A 17,186-nucleotide genomic window follows, 5' to 3' on the forward strand; every position below is an offset into this window, starting at 1 on the left:
ATTTTTAGATTATTATTCTTTACTCATTCCGACTCTTAGTTATTATTATTGTTGTTAATGTGCTGTGACGGTCTTTTTGTGAAAGCATTTTATTTTGACTTGTAAAATATAATATAATGTACATTTCCAATAAGGAATAAATGAATCTAATCTAATCATCCAGAAACTTATCCGAATAACTCCGGTAGACTCAGACCAAGCTAAGTTGGCAGCGATTTTAATAGCGCATCCTGTGCAAGTGTTAAGTAAACGTCATAATTTCATAGTAGTTTGACGTTTATAATAACACTTGCAGACTTCCACTTGCCGGGGCTTAATCAGTCGATTTTCTCGATGATGCATGGTGCAACCTCCCTTAACATACTAATTGCGGTAAGCAAGTGTCTAGGGTTACCTAGCAATTTATCGTTTCGCCTGAATATGTAATGTAACGGGCCTAACTGCAGTGAATTCCTCGAATATGCAAAACTTTAACGCCTATAAGGTCCAGTATAAATGTACTCTCCAATTGCAAATAATTTGTCAGGATCTTAAGGTCGCGTTTACACTGGTGCTGCTAAAGCTTGGTAAACAATGAGAATAGTTGCAGCAGCCTTGGAATATGCAAAGCTTAATCCTGTAAATGCGTGTCGGTTATATGGCACTGTGACGTCACGGCTGGCGTTTGTTACTCACCTAACTTACTCCGTATATTAACTTGGAACTATTCGGTCACACATGCAGGGGCTTTACTTAATGCATATTATCCTGAAAGGGATTTTGTTGCAAGCCGATTAGTTTGAAACTAACCTTGTAAATCAGCTGTATGGGATCAAATAGCTGATAACAAGCTAGAGCAGTGCATTTAACTACAGATGTGTGAAACGTGCATATTGTGCATGTCTTTTGTGATCTTATGCAACTAATTGGGAAGATTAACAAATTCATATTCATATTCATTTATTTCGTATAGGCATGATACATTACACGTCAAAATAACACTTTCTTACATACATATTCCTTACAGCATATTAACTTAGTTTACAGTGAGGAATTAAATAAGGAAAGTTTTAATACTTTACACTAAATTGTATTATACATATTTACGTATCTACTACACAACTACAATCTAAGTCCAGGTGTAGGTGCGAGCGGCGCGGCGCACCATTTGCGTATTCCCTAGATCTGGGCGTACCAATGATAATACTATTACTTATTCTGTGTCGTCTTACACGGTCCCAATTCGAGCGATAGAGAGAGAGAGAGGTAACGAAATTTCGATTTTTGCGGTTGACCATCTCTTTATGAATTCCGTTAAGGCAGTTATCAGAGTCCAGACCTTAATACTAAAAACACATTAATAACATAATAAATACTACAACAGATAGCAATCCGGCCCGGCCAACTAATGTGATAGTTTGTTGCGGACTGTCACCGAATGTGAACATGCCCTAAGTTTGTACGTACTTCCCTAGTAAAAACAAGTTTATAGACTTTTTCACGTCAAAAAACGTTCACATAGCCTTATCCGAGACGATATATCGGTAGTTACACGAGTTACGCATCGTTATAAAGCCGCTACACGCCATTGGAGCTCGGCGCGCGGTAACAAATATGGCCGAGTGTCTGTTATTTTTATACGGAGCCACGAGCGGACAACAAATCAAGATAACAAGCAGAGGCTGAGGCCAGCACGATATTTACAGATAGGGCCCATATCCTATGGCAAATGTATGCGATTTTCCGTATATTATGTAGGACGTAGTTTTTCTTTTAAATATTATTTCAAATTTGTACCTACTTTGTTCCTTCCTGAGAAGTATCCATTTAGGTACTTATAAGCATAAAACTTTTGTATAAGTCCGTTTTGTAGAAGTTAATCGATAAAATAATAGAACTGTAATGAACCTTTTTAAATAATTATTTCATATTTTGACGGTTAATTAATCTTATCTTAAAAATATAAGTAACAACCCTTAATTTTTTACAAATTTTTTCTTTTATTTTCCTTATTTGCCTCGTGGCCAAGCAGTTTGTCATTGTAATTTCTTTCTGGAGGCTTGTTTTAATAAGGGTAATGTCTATTTGTTCAACAAACAACGACAAAGTTGCCGTCTATTTATCAAGGACTAATAAAAATAACATCAGCAAGTTAGTCAGAGGAGGCGCGATTTGGATCGCAGCGCATCGAAGGAAAATTAATCGGCGCAACTCCGGTCATTCTTCAAACGAGGCCTCGCCTTCCCTCTCGTGATTAACTTCGGAATAAGGCAATTCATCGAAAGAACAAGTTTATTACTTTCAAGTTTCCCGTGAATGCACGAAGGGCCCGGAATTCAGTCTCACAATGGCACCAATTACTGAATTCGTGAAATTCGTACGGCCGAATTTTCGTTAGAAGCATAATCTGAGCTTATCTCAATTTCAAGAGGCAGGTCAGTCCTATTTAACAAATAATTGGTAATTAGGCTTCTACTTGCGTAGCCTGTACATATTTATAAATCATAAAAGCTTTTTTATTGACCGCTTTGGTGCTCATTAAAATGCCAATGCGCATTTGACAAAACAATTTCTAGAAATAAGTATGTAGGATTGTAGCGCTACGCCGCGTGCCGTAGCCATTCATTTAATTTAATATTGACTAGCTTTTTATCTGGCAGCAATGTTTCATCAGTTTCATCACCATCATATATTTAAGAGTTACACTCTTTTCGGTGGAGCGATTTCCATGTGTGTCGGTCTTCTGCCTTCTCCTTGACAGTCTGATAAAGATAAAGATAAAGATAGTTTATTATTCAAGTACGCATATTACAATGCGCTTATGAACGTCAAATAAAGCTACACCGGCTCTAACTCTACACCTCTGACCCGAGAAGATTTAAATCCGCCCTCAATTGGAGGAGGGTATCCCAATATAGACCGGCAAGAAACTCGGCGGGACACATCTTTTTAAAATATTACATCTTATAATTAACATGCATTAAATAAGAAAAAAGTTCAGATTACTATAGAAATCATGATGGCTACTTTTCTTTATAGAAATTTGATTAAAAATATATATGTCATATCAAATCATACAAATACGTAGCTCTTTCAGAAAACATATCGATTTCTTACAAAAGGAAAAGAAAAATAAATTTAATAAAGAAATGAGTATATACATTATACACCGTGTTTTTATTGAATTCCGTTAACTTCGGGGTATCGGTAAGTACGTTTAAGGAAACTAAACGGCATAGTTAATTTTGTGAAAAAAAATCTTATTTTTTTTATAAAAAGTAATTAAATGTTCTATATAGCGTTGGTATAATACGGACATTACATTTAACTCAACTTAAAAAATTGAAAACTGTGACATATCAATGTCATTTCGAACATCGATCGTTCGAGATAGTACTTACGTTTAGTAGCAAATGTATGAACTCGTACTAAACACTAATCAATATGTAAACTGGCCCTAAGGCAAGTGTACACGCTTGTAAGGATCTTATAAAATAAAAAATAATTATTGATTATCTCCGAAATGGAGTTAATTCTATACCGGTGTCTTTGAGAAAGTTACTTAATTTAAGCTCAGGGATGCACCCTTGAAATTAATGGAAATATAAAAAAACACGGTGTATAAATCTGGCTGATTGCTATACCTACATAAAATATTTGATGTGCTTTCTTACCTGAGCTATGCCACATATAACACATAATACAATGATTTTAATTGCTACTTGTTTTTACAGTTTCTAGTTTGGACCATGCATGTTTGTCTGTCAAGTAGTCCTCGACTCTGTAATAAACCTTCAACATCATTGACTTAACCTGATATGACATAACGTTGAGTTTTTCCTTTACTTGATCTATATAAGTTCTCTTTGGTCTCCCCCTCCGTCTCCTTGCCTCAACTCTCTCTTCAATTATATTTTTGATAAATTCGTCGTGTCGTAGCAGGTGTCCAAGCATCTTTCCTCTTCTATTTTCTATGGTTCTCAACAAACTTCTCTTGTCTCTTACCATGCGTAAAACCTCTTCGTTTTCTTCTTCGTCCAACTGACCATTCGCCGGCTTTTGAGGCTAGAGGCTTTTGAGGCTAGAGGCTTTTGAGGCTAGAGGCTTTTGAGCCTTTCCCTATCACGTTGCCTCATTGTCCACGTTTCGCTTCCGTATAGTGCTATGATCCAGATGTACACTTTTATGAGCCTCTTGCGTATATTGCCTGATATTCGGGCTTTAAATAGGCACTTTTTTGCGTTAAAAGCTTTTTTAGCCACCGCTATTCTTGTAGTTATATCTTGTGTAGATCTGGAGTCACTAGTAATTATGCTGCCTAGATATTCAAATTACTTATTTGATCTGTTCTATGGTACTATTATTTAAAATTATCGAATTTTATCTTTCAAACAATCAATCAATTTTCAATGTCATTTGATATTTACCACTAGCTTTTCGGTGAAAGAAAACATCGTGAGGAAACCTGCACACATCTGCGAAGAAATTCAAAGGTGTATGTGAAGTCCCCAATCCGCATTGGGCTAGCGTGGGGACTATAGCCCGAGCCCTCTTGCACATGAGAGGAGGCCTGTGCCCAGCAGTGGGACGTATATAGGCTGAATTTTTTTTTTTATCTTTGGTGTTGATTTGAGGTATTTGTTTTCGAAGCCGGTTTTGTAGTTAAGTAGTTTGTCCTTGGTGTTGATTTGAGGTATTTGTTTTCGAAGCCTGTTTTGTAGTTAATTAGTTTGTCCTTGGTGTTGATTTGAGGTATTTGTTTTCGAAGCCTGTTTTGTAGTTAATTAGTTTGTCTTTGGTGTTGATTTGAGGTATTTGTTTTCGAAGCCTGTTTTGTAGTTAATTAGTTTGTTCTTGGTGTTGATTTGAGGTATTTGTTTTCGAAGCCTGTTTTGTAGTTAATTAGTTTGTCCTTGGTGTTGATTTGAGGTATTTGTTTTCGAAGCCTGTTTTGTAGTTAATTAGTTTGTCCTTGGTGTTGATTTGAGGTATTTGTTTTCGAAGCCTGTTTTGTAGTTAATTAGTTTGTCCTTGGTGTTGATTTGAGGTATTTGTTTTCGAAGCCGGTTTTGTAGTTAATTAGTTTGTCCTTGGTGTTGATTTGAGGTATTTGTTTTCGAAGCCTGTTTTGTAGTTAATTAGTTTGTCCTTGGTGTTGATTTGAGGTATTTGTTTTTGAAGCCTGTTTTGTAGTTAATTAGTTTGTCCTTGGTGTTGATTTGAGGTATTTGTTTTCGAAGCCCGTTTTGTAGTTAATTAGTTTGTCCTCGGTGTTGATTTGAGGTATTTGTTTTCGAAGCCGGATTTGTAGTTAATTAGTTTGTCCTTGGTGTTGATTTGAGGTATTTGTTTTCGAAGCCTGTTTTGTAGTTAATTAGTTTGTCTTTGGTGTTGATTTGAGGTATTTTTTTTCGAAGCCGGTTTTGAAGTTAGTGTTGAAGTTATGTCTTATCTTGTTATATGTTAATTTTTAGACCAAAGTCGTCAAAGACTGTGTTCATTTTATTGAGTAATTCTTCAAGCTGCTTTGATGAGGAGTGCAGCGATATCGTCAGCAAAGCGAATAAAATATGTGTTTTTTTTCATTAAATTTAACTCCTCCTTTTCTAGACTCTACGAGTTTCCTGATAGCACACTCTAGTTATAAAAATATTAAGAATAAGTAGCGAAAATGGACAACCTTGCCTTACCCCTTGCTGGATTTCTGTTTTGCTTTTCTTTTCTCCTATGCCTATAGTAGCTTCTTGATTTTTATAGATTTCAAAAATTACTTTGCGGTCTTTACAGTCTAGTTCAGCTTCTTTTAAAATTCTAAACATACTTTTCCAATTGACTTTGTCAAAGGCCTTTTCCAAATCTATAAATGTTTGTATTCTGATTTAAGTCCATTCTTCTACCTATAACCATTCTCTCTTCTACGTATAAATTTTGTCATTTCCTGCAGCTTTCTCGGTTTGTAAACTATTCAGTGCGTTATGAAATTACAAAAACAAAAACATCCAAGCCTACTTCTTCTTCTCTTTCAATGTCGTCGTCATTTAACCCTTCGCCTTTGTATAATTCTTCTATATACCTTTTCCAGCGTTCTGCTACTTCTTTATTATCTAGTAATATATCCCCCGTTTCATCTAATATAACTCTTTACTCTTTGTTTTATAGTTTCTTTCTAATTGTCGTATAATAATAGGCTTGGTTCATACTACCCTTTCTCATGATGTCTTCTATCTTATCACAGTTATTAACTATTTAAGCAGCAATGTTTTATATATTATAATAGCTTCTTAAACCTATTTACGTAGATCACTGTAAGCTACAATTCCAATTATAAATACTATATTGAACTAGCAACGCAACGATCAGAAACCTTTTGTTTTTGTAGAATTGCTCCTAGCAGCTCTTTAAGAAAATTAATTAATTTTGTTAAATTTTAACGTTTCTTCCCGTTTTTGTAATAAATGAATAGTCATAGTCAGTGAGGAAACGTAGGAAGGAGTCGGCATTATATCGCGCTCGTTAAGTTGACGATTGTTGTAAGCGAGTGATTTGCTCTCAGATCAACTGCTTATTTAATAGATGGGGCATCTAAAAGGAATTAACACGCATTGGCGCTCGCTATCGAGTTTCTTTAGTTGCATTGACTTTTTCTAAATGCATAGAAATTACAAATATTTAAACGTTAACAAAGTATAATTTTTTGTAAGATGTAATTAACAAGCCAATTCCCGCGCCAATAAGTACACGTACGCACAAGTACGAGCGAAATGCACGATAACTAAATAACATGATTCAAATATAATTCTGACGTCAGTGTACGTTTAAATTGGCGTGTAAGGCTTACGGCACGTGACAAGTTTTACAAATATACGAGCTTCTATGTATGATCGCGTTTTCGTAAATGCTTAAAATGCGGAATCTATTTGTGGTGGTCTATGGAATCGCTTGAGCTTTGTTTTACGAGAGCCGCGCGAGCCATTTGTCAAAAGATTTAACTAAACGCTTATACATTATCTTTACATAAAATGATATTCTGACGTAACGAGAGCCGTTAACTGAATAAGGCTGTCAGCGGAACGTTTATTTTTGAATTTTGAGCTGGCTTCGGGTAGTTAACGAATTTTGTGTCTACTTGTTAAATTACATAAAGCTTTTAAGTAGTAAAATTTTGTGCCTGGTCGACCCAAAATGTATAAATTTCACATTTTATGCTGATTATTCTCTTCGCCTCTTTAAAATAAACATCGTTACTGGGAGGTATGTACCTTTGCTATGTCAACTGAGATCACCTAATAAAAAAAACTATGTTCTAAATGTTATTAATATATATCGTATCGTTTCTGAGTAAAATGGCTGTGACACACGGACACGGAAGGACAGATGGATATGGCAAAACTAATAAGGGTTTCGTTTTTGCCATTTTGGTTACAGAACCCTAAAAATGGTAAAATATTTAATATTCATGGGTACTTTTTCATACACGTGCACACATATTAAATTGTATTTCTAATAATAAATTCGTACCTACATTTTAATATGAAATCTATAAAAGTTTAAGTTGAATAATATAAAAATAAAATGAATGAATGAAATATCGTTTATTTCAGACTTATTCAACAATAAATAAAAAATATCAGAAGAGAAGAGAGAGAATATCAAAAGGATACACTTGTTTCTTGTCGATCCATCCGCAAATTGTCCATCCTCATAGATTTGCAGACAATGCTATTCTGGCCATTATAATGTGCTCATATATTTCACAGCTTTTTGGAAGAGACATAGCAAACAAACATTAGCGTGTATTATCTTTCCCTAGAATTGTTATCTTGCCCTTCGTCTGATTTACCGCCCGCCTAAAATAATAGAGCAGCGAGCTCCGTGAGCCAAAACTAATGTCTTAGCCTAGTATTATGTTATTTGAAGACTTTGCCAGGCACATATTTTTTCGACCTAGGCATTACAAATTCTATCTCCATCTGTAAAAAGAAAGTAAAATAGAAACAAATTGATGTCAAACACAACTTTCACCATACCTCTACGAGCAGAAAGAATGCTTCATTGAAATATAAAATTGACTACTTATAATTTTTTTTTATGATAGAGGACACAAACGAGCAGACGGATCACCTGATGGTAAGCGATTACCGCCGCCCATGGACACCTACAACACCAGAGGGGTTGTAAGTGCGTTGCCGAGCTTTAAGATGGGAGTACGCTCTTTTCTTGAAGGATTGAAGGTCGTATCGGTCCGGAAATACCGCAGGCGACAGTTCATTCCACAGTTTAGCTGTAAAAGGTAGAAAGTTTCTGGAGAAACGCACAGTTGAGGACTGCCAACCATCTAAGTGATGAGGATGGAAATGTTGTCGCGTTGGGCGATGGCGAAAAGAAGCGGCAGGGATTATTCCGAACAATTCCTCGGAGCACTCCCCGTTGTACATGCGATAGAAAATGAACAGCGAGGCCACATCTCTACGCAGCGCCAAGGAGTCTAGCCGATCCGAAATATATATTTTTTGCTTTCATTATGGTGTTCAGCTCATTATAACAGGAGAATGTAGTTTACAGAACCACATGTATCCATACGGAGTACAGGTAGCAATTTATATAAAAGACAATTCCCTCCTTCTAACGCCGTCGGGTAAAAAAACTACGATTAAATATCTAACAATTCGTACTAACATCTAGGAATGGTTTATAAATATTAGTAACACATTAATAAATCTTATTTGCGTAGAAAAGCTCTTGCAGATAATAAAGACAGTGCTCTATCGGGTATATCAGGTAGGTTAGCAGGTTATCAATAAATGTGTGTTTTTGGTTATTTTTAAGTATGTATTACATAAATAGATTCATGACGGACATGTGGCGGTCTTTTGTATATAAGGGTAAAGTTAGAATTTTTTAGCTTTTATAGTGAGGTTTACAGTTTCAAGGTTTTTGATGTTTCTAAGAATTCATATGCATTTTGCAGTACGAATAAATGTATTTTTGTACTAAGTACATATTACCTAACAAAACTATTCCGTATTAGAGGCATGTTTGCTTAAATTATTTATATATGCTAACAGCTGTTTTAAGGTAGTTGTAGTAAACTCTTTATTGTACAAAAATACATATTAAAAGTAAGAAATACAAAAGCGAACTTATCCCTTTGAGGGATCTCTTCCAGTTAATATTTGAGTAGATGAGAGGAGAGAGTGAAAAGAGGGTGACAAATGCAGCAAAATGTACAACAAGATACCAGAAAGACAAAGGATATAAATACATACGTTATTTATAGGATAAATTATGTATTACGATAAAAATAAATGGGGAAAATACACTAAAAATTGGAAAGGAGTAAAAAATATAAAGCAACTATACAATAGAAATATATATATTAATTAGTTAGATAACCATATCATCTTTAACCTCCCCTTAAGGTTAGTACTATTTATATTTATCTAACTGAAACTTGAACTAATTTTCATAAAATCAGATTATTTAAAAGAAGACATTACCTGCTATCATTATTAATTATATTACAGACATTACGTTTCTCCCTGTATTCCGCTAAAGCCCAGATAAATAGCCTCCCTGTTTGAAATAAAAAGTGTAGGCTTTCACAAACCATGGAAACGGTGTCACTCAACCGGCACTTGACCGTCGTTCCAGCTAACTAATTCCAGCGTATCCCCCCTAAGCCCCTATTACCGACGCGGTGCAAAGCTGAAGGAAAAACTGCTCGTATATGCAAAAAGTCTTTATGCATTTTAAGGGCGGCGCTCTCAACCCTATGCTTATAAAACCGCAGAACGCAATGGAGGAATTGAAAATAGAGCCCTTGTTATTTCGAGTACATGTGGAGAGGAATACAAAGGGGAACATTGTCTCTGCAGCCTCGTTATGCAGCGCTTCAGACATTCTGATAACAAACCGCGGCTAAGCGCACTCCCGGAATAAATGTATTTCCCTATCCCCGTAGGGTACAGAGAATTAACCGCGTCAATTTTTAACTACTGCATTAGCTCCTCGTTAAGTTTAGGTAGTTTTTGTTTAACTACTTAGTTGGATTACAAAAATAACTATTTAACGTTACGGAAAATAACCTACTTACCTATTTACAAGTACCTACAAAGTATTTACTAACTTTATATGCCTTTAACTCTCCTAGTATATTGAAGCCAAACCGATACATGTTAACCTGAAATGTTAAAATCCGCCAAACCGTCCTATTTTGTTATAAAACGAAGTGGATAGAAAGAATTACATATCATTTATACACGAAGATGAAGAGTTGCGCAGTGACAATATTTATATACAATATTTATATATTTATGACATATGTATATACAAGTTTCATAATATGTAATATAAAAGATATACTCGACTCGACTCCCACAATTTGCCACGTTTTCAGTTATATTTTCAGCTCATTACTTATTTGGTAGCGTTCTGCTGAAATTATTTATTTACGCATTTCCGTGATACCTGAATTTATTAACCATTGATTGAGATCATTCAGTTCAACTGCCTATTAAATCCCAATTTAGTAGCGACGTGCAAAAAGAGCTGATTTTCACACAAAAGATCGACTTGGAATGAATCGACAGCGTTTTGACCAATGACCTTATTCAATAAAGGGACAGGACAAAAAGTTCGTATTAAAAATGGCATCTCCAGGCGATGGAATTACTAGGAATCAATTTATAACGTGAATTCGGCAGTTGTGTCCATCGAGCCGTGCGACCGAAGCTCAAGTAGGGAGCAATTCGTCAATGTCTGAAGTAAAGCCTCTTAAACGCGTTTCTAAAACACGACGAGGCCGCACCGCGCCGCTGTCCACTCCGCTGCTTCCTCCAATCGATAAGACACTCCCATTACTTATATGGATATCTATCACTCTTGCCTCTGTACCAGAGAAAATTACTCTTCTTTTTCTGCTGGAAAGCGCTACAATTGTGTTAAAGAGTTCGCATTTTAAAACACATTTGTTAAGTATATCTGCGGAAAAATACAGTCCGTATAACAAAGGCAGGTAGTATGTGCAAGAAATGAGCAAATAAATCAATTACACACCGCCACAGCGCGCCACGGGAAATAATTGGATTTGTACTCAAGCGCCCTGGGGGGCGATCGCTAGTTTATTGTCTAACATTCTTCACGTTACAAGGAAAAGGTTGTAAATCTTTAGAAAGAAAACTTATTTTAGGAATAACGGCTTTGACAAAAAAGGACTTCCACTTTCTTTGAATGCTTCCTGTTCAGAAATAATTACAGTCTGTCATGGATACTTAACTGCAAGGACATTATAGCGTATGCTGATACTTAAAACAGCTTAGATAACAAGAACTTTTCTTAACAGTAATGAGTCTTCATTTTCCTGACATTAGGTACTCACTGCCAGAAAAGTGGGACAAATATGAAAAACATTACATCTACTTATACATATAACTAAATAAATAATAAATAAATAAATAAATAAATATTATAGGACATTATTACACAAATTGACTAAGTCCCACAGTAAGCTCAATAAGGCTTGTGTTGAGGGTACTTAGACAACGATATATATAATATATAAATATTTATTAAATACTTAAATACATAGAAAACACCCATGACTCAGGAACAAATATCCATGCTCATCACACAAATAAATGCCCTTACCAGGATTTGAACCCGGGACCATCGGCTTCGTAGGCGGGGTCACTACCCACTAGGCCAAACTGATCGTCAATAAACTGTCATACTTATTTTAACTAGTTACCTACGTTATATAGTTGAAAACTATACCTAGCATTATTTTACCTCTCTTGTAATGTGTTTTTAAAAATCTTATTAAAATTCATCGACTACGAATTCCAATTACAAATGTCTATCAACATTCAAAACCATAAAATAGACCTTTCTGGAGCAGAGATCGCTGCGTAAAGCACTCCCGATTCGAGTTATCGAATGCGTACCTCGCTCACACCAATTATATTCTGTACCCCTAGTGTAAATTTTATCCACATCATAACGTGACGAACGCGTTTGCGTTAAGTCTCATTTTGTATAGGATTTTGAGTTTCCAAAACGTCCCGCTTGGCGCGCTCTTTCTAAATCCAATACAAAATGAGACTAAACGCAAACGCGTACGTCACGTTTCGAAATCGAATTTATTTACACTAGGGGTACAGATGTCACAGTTGTCACTCGCATTATATCCAAAACCAAATTGTTTCATCAGCAATCAACAGAGTCATTTAATTAAAACTTGAACAAGTAACTCATAAAACTAAGCCCGAAATCTTTGTCGTCGCCCGCCCGCTGAAATTACTCTGAAACTTGCCTCAAACTTATACTTACTCTTGTTAACTAACAAGTGTAGAAGTTTTAACTACACTTTACGCGATTATACGCTGCCTGCTCTGTTATACGCCGATTTACAATGGATCTACACAAACATTCTAAACACGTTAGTTACGTAGAAGTGCGCTTGAGACGAGAAAGCGGCCACATTTTCAGGTACGACGGAAGTTTCACGTACGCTTATAGAAATTAATGACCCTTAACTTAATATCAAGCTTTTACATTCTAGATTTTACACACACTCCAAACAAAAAGTTGAATTTGCGTTTTATTCATGGATTGCTTGTAAATAAATAAACGTTTTCCAGATTTAGACGCAATTTTCTCGCTGGCCAAAAACATGGTAGAACTGCGAATGCGAGCTATAAAATTGGAAATTTTTAAATCCAGCTGCGAAGCTGTTAGCCGGTACATTAACACAGCTACATAACGCAAACAGTGTGCGGGTAACTGAAAATTGGAAACGCAGGCGGTTAAACTGACTGTGAAAAAAATGGCCCTTAAAATGTTGCTTCTTAAATTGACTACCACTTAGCGCCCAAAGACGAAAGAATTATTTCACTTATTTTCAGTTTCAAAAGAAAAATAATACCCAAAGGAAAGTAGGCAGGTGATAATTGATGACAAAGTTGTTTACTAGAACAACTTAAAAAAAAATATTCTTTAATTTAGGCATATTATAAGGATCTATTAACGGCTTCTCGACTCTTGTTAATTCAAACCATCGATAATTCGAAGCTATCACGAGTTCCCTAGAACATCTCTTAATATTTCGAATAAAATCAATACATTTTTAAGCACTTGGTAATTCGAACAAAACAATTATCACTACGTAACAAAACAACGCGTTAATTCGAACTCATAGGCGTCAAACACTCTACAATTCAAAGTTATCAGATTGCAGAGGTAAGTACCCTACATTTTGAGACTAGTTCAAACTTGTATCATAGTTGCACGAGCATTTGTTATTGTAATGCAGTTGTAATAATTAGTTTGAAACACACTTCCGGACTAAATTGTTTGTTAACACTGATGACAAATCATTTCAGGCACTATTTCAGTTAAAAAAAGTTATTGATCAGTTTCAGCAATGTGCTTTGAAGCAAACTAATATTACAAAGTTCTTCCCAATCCGAAAGACTAATCATTAATTCACATTACTTATGTATGCACATGTATGTAACTAATCTTTTGATATTGTAAAAAAAGTTAATAAATAATAATTGATTACTACTCAATAATTCGAACTTTTATATTTTTTCCCTCAAAAATTTCGAACTTTTTGATATTTCAAACTCTCGATAATTCGTAATATTTTATAAGTCCTTCGAATTTCGAATTAACGAGAGTCGAATGTATTATTATATCATATACAACCAATGTTATTCACAAAGAGCCGCTTCTAATAAAGATCATTTGTCATAACGTGGATTATATCGCAGTAGTCCATCAAATAATTGAACAAACAATAGGGAGGACTGTTAAACCATAGTGTTGAATGATGTGATATTTTAGTATAATAGTGGTGCTGGTTAAAATATTTATAATTTATATGTTTTTTTTATTTATTTTAATAGCCTACATTGTGTCCCTCTGCTGGGCAAAGGCCTCCCCTGTTTTCCGCAACTCTTTACGGCTTTGTGCATGCTCCCGCCAGTCAACACGAAATGAGTCCAGGTCGTCTCGCCATCTCGTTTTTGGCCTCGGGTGATCTGTGGTGCCCATTCGGTCGCTATTTTGGCCCATTTGTCCGGGTGCATCCTACAGATGTGTCCCGCTCAATCCCATTTGAGCTTGGCGGCCTTCACACCCACATCTGCGATACCTGTTTTGGAGCGCAGCTCTGTGTTCCTTATCCGATCGGTTCTACAGACTCCAAGTATGCTCCGCTCCATTGCTCACTGGCAAATCTTGAATCGGGACTTTTGAGCTTCTGTTAATGACCAAGTTTGGGCGCCGTAGGTTAAGATAGGCAGGATACACATGTCGAAAAGTTTGCGTTTTAGTGCTAGTGGAAGGTTGCCCTTCATTTACGCCTTCATGGACCGGAACCTCTTCCAGGCGTTTTCGATGCGTCGATCGATTTCCTTGGACTGCCTGTTATCGAAGGATGCTATCTGGCCCAGATAGGTGAATTCGTCAACATATTGTATATCCTGCCCATCTACTGTGATCCCACGTTTCGCGCCATTGGTCATTAACTGGGTTTTTGTCCTGTTCATTTCGAGTCCGACTTCAAGACTTGCCGTGCTAAGGTCTTGTAGCATTTCCTCTAGATGGGGTGCAGTGTGGGAGAATAAAACAATGTCGTCGGCGAAACGCAGGTTTGTCAACCTTTTTTCGCCGACGTCAAAGCCCATTGTTTCCCACTTGGTCGCCAGCTTCTGGAAGATTTCCTGTAGGCAAGAGGTAAACAACTTTGGAGACAGCGGGTCACCCTGTTTCACTCCTTTTTGGATGCAGAATTTAGGACCGGGAACATGCAGTTTCATACTTGCAGTACTTTTGCGGTAGATGGTTATAATGAGCTCAACATAAGTGTTATTGATTTGTTGTTCACGCATAGCAGAAAATACAGCAGAGTGTTTAACACTGTCAAACGCCTTACTGTAATCCACAAATGCAAGGTAGAGTGGTACTTTGAACTCATTGACCTTCTCTATTATTTGATTGGCGGTATGTAGGTGGTCTGTCGTGGAGAAGCTGGGTCTTTGCTAAATAATTTATAAATATGTGAAATTAAACTTATTGGTCTAGGTATAATTTCCGATATCGGATTTGTCGCCTTTTATATAGAGAAGGATAATATTAGAGTGACAGAAATCTTGAGGAAATTCGCCGGTGTGTAAAATGGAGTTCAATAGATTTGTGAAGTGGGGTATCAAGGTGTTTTTTCCCGTTTTCAAAGCTTCAGTCGTTACACCATCTTCTCCTGGGCTCTTCTGGTGTTTTAAGCTCTTGAGAGCAGCATTGACCTCATGACCTGTTATGGGAGGGATTGTGTTTGGACATATATAGTTATCACTCGTCGACGAGGCAGATGGATTTGAATACAGCGATGAATAAAAGTTAGTACAGATTTCGGTCACTTTGTCTCTGTTGCTGTATTTTCTTCCATCTACATCTCGTAAACACGTGATCCATGATTTTCCATTTCTTAATCCATTTTTTGCGGATCTGAGGGAGGTATGAGTCTCTATGGCTATTTTTACTAATTTTGTATTGAAGTCTCTTATGTCTTTTCGTATGTTTCGTTTTACTTTTATATGTTATGTAGCTTAATTTTATATATAATCAGCCTAATTTTATATGTTTTGTTGATTATTTTTGTACCATGTGGGCAGTTTTGCACATTGTTATTTGACCGGGGTCAATAGTTTCCTCAGTCTCCCGTTGACCATGAACACTGTTTCGTTGGCAGCGATTTTGATAGCCCAGAAGGTAAAAGTGTTCAGTAAACGTCATAATTTCATAGAAGTTTAACGTTTAAAATAACCCGTGCACCGCCTGGACTATCAAAATCGCTGCCAAGTTATCTTGGTTTAACTCTCCGTATCTGTGTTAAATTAATTATATACTTTATTTTATGACTAACCCAACCCCTTTTTCTGGCAACAGTTCGTATACCCTCGTATAGCGTCAAGATTATGACAAAATGTCTATTACAAGTGATTTTGCACAGTTTTTTTAATAAAATTTACATTATTGTTGAAAAAATTGAAGTAGAGATTAATAAGTTTTAGCACAATCATTACAAGGGTCACACACCAGATTTGCGCTTACGTCTAAACTCCATCAAATCATACTAAATGTATGAAAAGTTTGATGCAGTTGAGGCTGACCTCAGTCATATAATTTGAGAATGACCCACAATATAGCAAACTAGTGCTATGACTATATTGCCACCGGTAAGAAAAAATATCTTTGAATAAGCAAAACTTTGTCAGGCTGTCTAACTAAATTCTGTGAGGCTGTCGCGCAGCCTGCTTCTCTCCTTCCCATCTTCTTCTACAAAATTTTACAACACTTCATTTACTTTTCAAGCTGTCCGACTCTGGAAGTCCTTACCCTTTGGCATTACGAGTAGACGCGCTCAATCTCTGGCTGTGTTTAAAAAATCACTCAAAGAACATTATTTATCTTTCCCTTAGTGTTTATATAGTACATAGTTATTTTTACTCTGTGGCTGACATGCTGCTGTCATATTTAGCTATGTTTCGGTTAATTTTATACAAATTTATATGTATGTTTATGTAGTTATATGAGATCGCTTTTTAGCGATAAGACCGCCTGTTGTCTGCCTCTACATTTAATCAATTGTTTATTTTTCTTGTATCTTTTTACTGACGTGTGCCAATAAAGAGTATTCTATCTAACTTTACCTTTATTGTGTTCATGTTTTTTTTGTAATTTTGACCGAAATTGGTTTAGTAATTTTGGCACTACAGTGCAGTTTCACATAATAACCGTACAAACACGCCCACATCTACAAACATAAACGTTGTCAAGAAAATTAGAAATGCTAATCTGCCTGCGTAGCCAACATGCCAATCGTTAATACGAAAGCGGTGGACCCGTGCGAAATCCTTATTTCTAACGTAGTCCTCATTTTCCTCTCTGAATATTCATATTATTGAAAATATTTTGACACAATTTGTTGTATATCAACCACAGCTGTGCCTCTATGTTCGATTTTTTTCGAATTTTTAATTCTTATAAGAGTTTGGAGCATTTGAAAATTTGTATGAAATCTGTTTTTCACTCCTAATTTATACAATAATCAAAAAATTTAAAACAGTTAAATCGTCCCTTTACGTATGGTTAATATACATCAAATTATGTAAAAAATCCATAGGTAATGTCAATATCCAGATAGA

Source organism: Cydia pomonella, chromosome 13 (genome assembly GCF_033807575.1).
Source record: "Cydia pomonella isolate Wapato2018A chromosome 13, ilCydPomo1, whole genome shotgun sequence".
Lineage (NCBI taxonomy): Eukaryota > Metazoa > Arthropoda > Insecta > Lepidoptera > Tortricidae > Cydia > Cydia pomonella.